This window comes from Salmo salar, unplaced genomic scaffold, assembly GCF_905237065.1.
Source record: "Salmo salar unplaced genomic scaffold, Ssal_v3.1, whole genome shotgun sequence".
In the NCBI taxonomy this organism is placed as follows: Eukaryota; Metazoa; Chordata; class Actinopteri; order Salmoniformes; family Salmonidae; genus Salmo; species Salmo salar.
This window is the reverse complement of record NW_025550938.1, coordinates 65,001-70,000: the sequence shown is the minus strand read 5'-3', so window position 1 is coordinate 70,000 and position 5,000 is coordinate 65,001. Positions and strand designations below refer to the sequence as shown.

Here is a 5,000-nt window from a genome sequence, read left to right as displayed (position 1 = left end):
AAAACAAAAACTCGTCTTCCCTGCCCTTCCCACCTACAAACCAAAACCCATACCCACATCAAATACCCAAAGAAACTCACCCTATACTCCCGACCGACGGGGACGCCTCCTCCACTCCTGACGCTCCACCGTCGGCCACCATCCCCTCTCCCCTGGAAACAAAATCAATATCCGGCACACCCACACTCTGTGCCTTGTGCCCCCCCACTCAAATCCACCACCCCCTCCCGACTCCGGCCCGGGGACCCCATGCCCCTAAACAGGGAGCTTAAACCTCCCTCCATCGCCCAATCCTGGGCCATTCCTGTGAGGTCCAGCTCAGATAGGGGTGTAAAGGAGAAGGAAGAGGGAGCCCACGAGGGCCCTGCAACCTCCCCTCCCCTCCCCCTGATCTGCCCTCCCCCCCTTTTACCACCTTTCCTCCTTGAGCGCTCCCCCTTTTTAGTCCTTTTAAGTGGTGGAGTAAAAGGCAAAACGTTCTCATAACTTGCCTCCTTCTCCACCTCTACCCGTGGTTCCCCTTTTTACTGCCCCCCCCTCCTTCACTCCCTCTCCCTCTGGTCCCGCCACCACTGCCTTCTCTGTCTCCTCCCCTTCAGTCTCCTTCCTCTCCACCTCCGTCTTCCCTGTCTCCTCCTTCTCTGTTCCCTTCTCCAGCTCCTTCTCCACCGCCGTCTTCTCCGACCCCTCCACTCTCTTATCTCCTTCCTCCTCCTGCTCCTTCTCTCCTTCAGCCTCCTGCTCCTCCTCTCCTTCAGCCTCCCGCCCCTCCGATTCCACCATGTCCACTTCTTCCTTTTCCTCTTCTTCTCCTACTGTCGCTCTGTCCTTCTTCTCCCGCCGTGTGTCCTTTTCCTCTGTGCCAGTTCTTGTTTCTTTGTCCCCTCCTCTTCTTCCCCCATCCCCGGCTCTCGCTCCCCCCCCAGCTGCAGACGCGTATGACCGGTGACGCGCCGGGCATTCACGCCACAGGTGCGTAATCATGCCACACCCGTGACATGCCTTCGGCGCGTCACAGTCCCTCGCCTCGTGCTCCGCAGATCCACAATACCTGCACTTCTTTGTGCTGCACGAGGCGAGGATATGACCATAGGCCATACAACGCCTGCAGAACGGGGCTGACGTGCATAATACAACGTCCCCTGTCAGCCCCCAGGGAGAACATCGCCGGCGGATGGAGGTAACCCCAACCCCTCAGGGTCCTCCCTGAGCAACGCCTGGAATCCTCTCTTCCCATCCCAGAAGCCCAGGGAGTCCCTGAGGAGCCTTGCCGAGGAGACATTGTCCATGTAGCGCCCAAGGAAAGTCCTCACCTCCTCGTCCTTCACATGAGGGTTATACATATTAACCGTGACCACCCGGAAATTAGTTTTTCCCAGGCTGGTCACCTCGTAATGACACATCGGTCCATCCTTTCCCACTTCTCTCGCCCTCCTCATCACGTCCTCATACCTGTCTTCTTTGTGGAGCGTCACGTCGTAAGCCACCTCCAGTGGGTTCGCCTGGAGGCACAACACTTCCCCCACCTCCAACTTTAGGATCCCAATCAATATTTTTCTCCCAAAGGTCTCCCTCCCAAACGGCTCCATCTCCTTGTTCCTCCAGGCGAACCTCACCGTGTTCGCTATCCCGACTCCAGGCATCTTGTTTGGAGCATGTCGAGCCATCTTGAAAAAAGCTCTCTTAAAAAGAAGCCACTAGAAAAATTATTTTTTGAAAATGGAAAAAAACCGTCTCCCACACTCCAAACCTTTCCTCCCTCCGGCCTTCCTTCGACCTTTTGGCTCAGCGGGCTTTGGGGCACCTCGGTACCAAGCTTGATCTGAGCCAAAAGGCCGAAAGCGATAACCCACAAATTGGCCCCTGCACCCGCTCGGTCCCGGGGCCTCGGCAGACCTCATCGGTTTGGCAAAAGTTGGCTCCTCCTCACCCAACGCTTCCCTGGTGACAGGCGGGTGTGTTTTTTTTTTAAAAGTCGCTAATGCGTCGTTAGGTCACTAGCTCTTTAATCCTAGTGCGACTATTTGTTCAATGCCCGGCAAATACACCAGTCATCGTCGGGCTTGAACTCAATTGCCCGAGCGACTACTTTGAGTGGAAAAAATACGCCGGTCGGTCAGCCGGCTTCAAGTCAAACGCCTGAGCAAAAAGTCTCAGGCGTCATCTCTGTCAATTTCTCTTGAAACAAGATACCGGGCTCTGCCAGAAGCAAAGCCCTTCCAAAAATACGTTGAACTCGTAAGTGTTCCTCTCCACGGAAGTCTTTAGTAAAAGGCGAAAGGCTTGTGCGTAATGAAGAGAAACCAGAGTCGTATGGAAGTCAGAGGTCGGGGCCCGAGACACACACGGTGCACTCTAGGCCGGGTCCCCGCGGGTGGTCCCCGAACCCACTCTTCCAAGTTTTCGAGGGCTGTGGGTAAAAAGTCACAGACAGACAGACAGACAGACAGACAGACAGACAGACAGACAGACAGACAGACAGACAGACAGACAGATAGATAGATAGATAGACAATCCTGGTGAAGTGATTGTATTTTTGGGGGGGGGCTCAAAAACACACACACACACACAATCCTGGTGAAGTGATTGTATTTTTTGGGGGGGGGGCTCAAAAACACACACACACACACACACACACACACACACACACACACACACACACACACACACACACACACACACTCTCCTGGCCAATGTTTTTTTTTTTTTTTTTTTTTTTTAAGTAAAATGGCGGGAAAACGGGGGACCCCCATGAAGGGGGCTTCGCACTTGTTTCAGTTTGGATGATTCTTCTTTTTTCATTCCTTCTCTTCTTCTGCTAGCTGTTTTACATAGCTTGGTGTATTTCTTTTTCCTTGACAATGGGAGAAAAGTGTTGCACCGTTCCCGGAGGTACTGCAATACCGGGTCGATCGTGGAGCGGACGGAGCAAGCCCCATTTCCGACTCCCTGTTCGAAAAATCCATTTAATATGTAGTCCCCCGATGGGGACGTATCAGATATTAAACTGATAAGAACAGATTTTTTTTTTTTTTTTTTTTATTACGTTCAAAACCCAACAAAAATCTTATACAATCAATCAATTCAAACACAAATTCCATTAAACATTTCAAAACTATTCAATAATAACCAAACCCAAAAACCAAAAGTCATGGGAGCATTTTCCCTCCCCTTCCCATCTACAAACCAAAACCTACACCAAAAAATCAACGAAAAACTCACCCCATCCCGACCGACGGGACGCCTTCTCCACTCCTGACGCCTCCCCCGTCGGCCGCCATCCCCTCTCCCCTGGATGCGGTAACAGCGCCCGACACACACTCACCCTGCGTCCCGTACCCCACACTTAGGTCTACCACCCTGCCCTCCTCCTGACTCCGGCCCGGGGACCCCACGAGCCCAAACAGGGAGCTTAAGCCTCCCTCCATCGCCCAATCCTGGGCCATGCCTGTAAGGTCAAGCTCAGACAGGGGTGTAAAGGTGAAGGAAGAGGGAACCCAAGAGGGCCCTGTAACCTCCCCCTCCCCTCCACCCTGATCTGCCCCCCTCCCTCTTTTACCACCCATCCTCCTTGAGCGCTCCCCTCTTTTCGACCTCTTGTATGGTGGAGTAAAAGGCAAAAAGTTTTCATAGCTTGCCTCCTTCTCCACCTCCACCCGTGATTTCACCTCTTTACTGTCCCCCACTCCTTCACTCCTTCTCCTACTGGTCCCGCCACAACTACCTTCTCTGTCTCCTCCCTTTCTGTCTTTTCCTTCTCCACCACCTTCTTCCCTGTCTCCTTCCTTTCTGTCTCTTTCTTCTCCACCACCTTCTTCCCTATCTCCTTCCTTTCTGTCTCTTTCTCCTCCACCACCTTCTTCCCTGTCTCCTTCCTTTCTGTCTCTTTCTCCTCCACCACCTTCTTCCCTCTCTCCTTCCTTTCTGTCTCTTTCTCCTCCACCACCTTCTTCCCTGTCTCCTTCCTTTCTATCTCTTTCTTCTCCACCGCCGTCTTCCCAGTCTCCTTCCTTTCTGTCTCTTTCTCCTCCACCACCTTCTTCCCAGTCTCCTTCCTTTCTGTCTCTTTCTTCTCCACCTCCGTCTTCCCAGTCTCCTCCCTCTCTGTTGCCTTCTCCGTCTCCTTCCTCTCCACAGCCGTCTTCTCTGGCCCCTTCACTCTCCTGTCTCCTTCCTCCTCCTGCTCTCCTTTAGCCTTCTTCCCTTCCGTTTCCACTATGCTGTTGTCTTCTTTTCCTTTTTCTCCTCCCGCTTCCGTTTTCTCCTCCTCTTCCACCCGTGTGTCCGCTCCCTCTGTTCCAGTCCTTTGTTCTTGGTCCCTCCTTCTACCCCCATCCCCGGCTCTTGCTCCCCCCCAGCTGCAGACGCCGTATGACCTCTGACGCGCCGGGCATTCACGCCACAGGTGCGTTAGCATACCACACCCGTGACATGCCTTCGGCGCGTCACAGTCCCTCGCCTCGTGCTCCGTAGATCCACAATACCTACACTTCTTTGTACCGCACGAGGCGAGGATATGACCATAGGCCATACAACGCCTGCAGAACGGAGGCTGACGGGCATAATGCAACGTCCCCCGGTCAGCCCCCAGGGAGAACATCGCCGGAGGATGGAGGTATCCACCCAATCCATTTGGGTCCTCTCTTAGGAGGGCCTGAAACCCCTCCTCCCGGTCCAAAAGCCCAGGGAATCTTTGAGGTGCCTTCCTGAGGAGACACCATCCATGTATCTCCCCAGAAAGGCCCCCACCTCCTCATCCTTAACGTAAGGGTTGTAAATATTTACATTTACAACTCGGAAATTACTCCTCGCCAAGCTGGTTACAATGTAAAGAGACATTGGCCTCTCCGCTTCCACTTCTCTCACTTTTCTCAAAATGTCATCGTGCTTTCCTTCTGTATGCAGTGCCAACTCATACGCTCCTTCCAATGGATTGTCTTGAAGGCAGAACACATCCTCCACCTTCAGTCCCAGGATTCCAATCACAATGTTCCTCCCAA

The 5,000-nt window shown here is 53.2% G+C and overlaps 2 non-coding genes across 2 annotated transcripts; both read right to left on the bottom strand.

Annotated features, from left to right (window-relative positions):
- Positions 1-2,195: 2,195 nt before the first annotated feature.
- On the bottom strand, positions 2,196-2,312 carry LOC123740454 (U5 spliceosomal RNA). The gene has a single exon (XR_006768344.1). It is a non-coding gene; the product is annotated as a U5 spliceosomal RNA (small nuclear RNA).
- Positions 2,313-2,870: 558 nt separating this feature from the next.
- On the bottom strand, positions 2,871-3,066 carry LOC123740411 (U2 spliceosomal RNA). Its single transcript, XR_006768306.1, has one exon. It is a non-coding gene; the product is annotated as a U2 spliceosomal RNA (small nuclear RNA).
- Between the last annotated feature and the right edge of the window lie 1,934 nt (positions 3,067-5,000).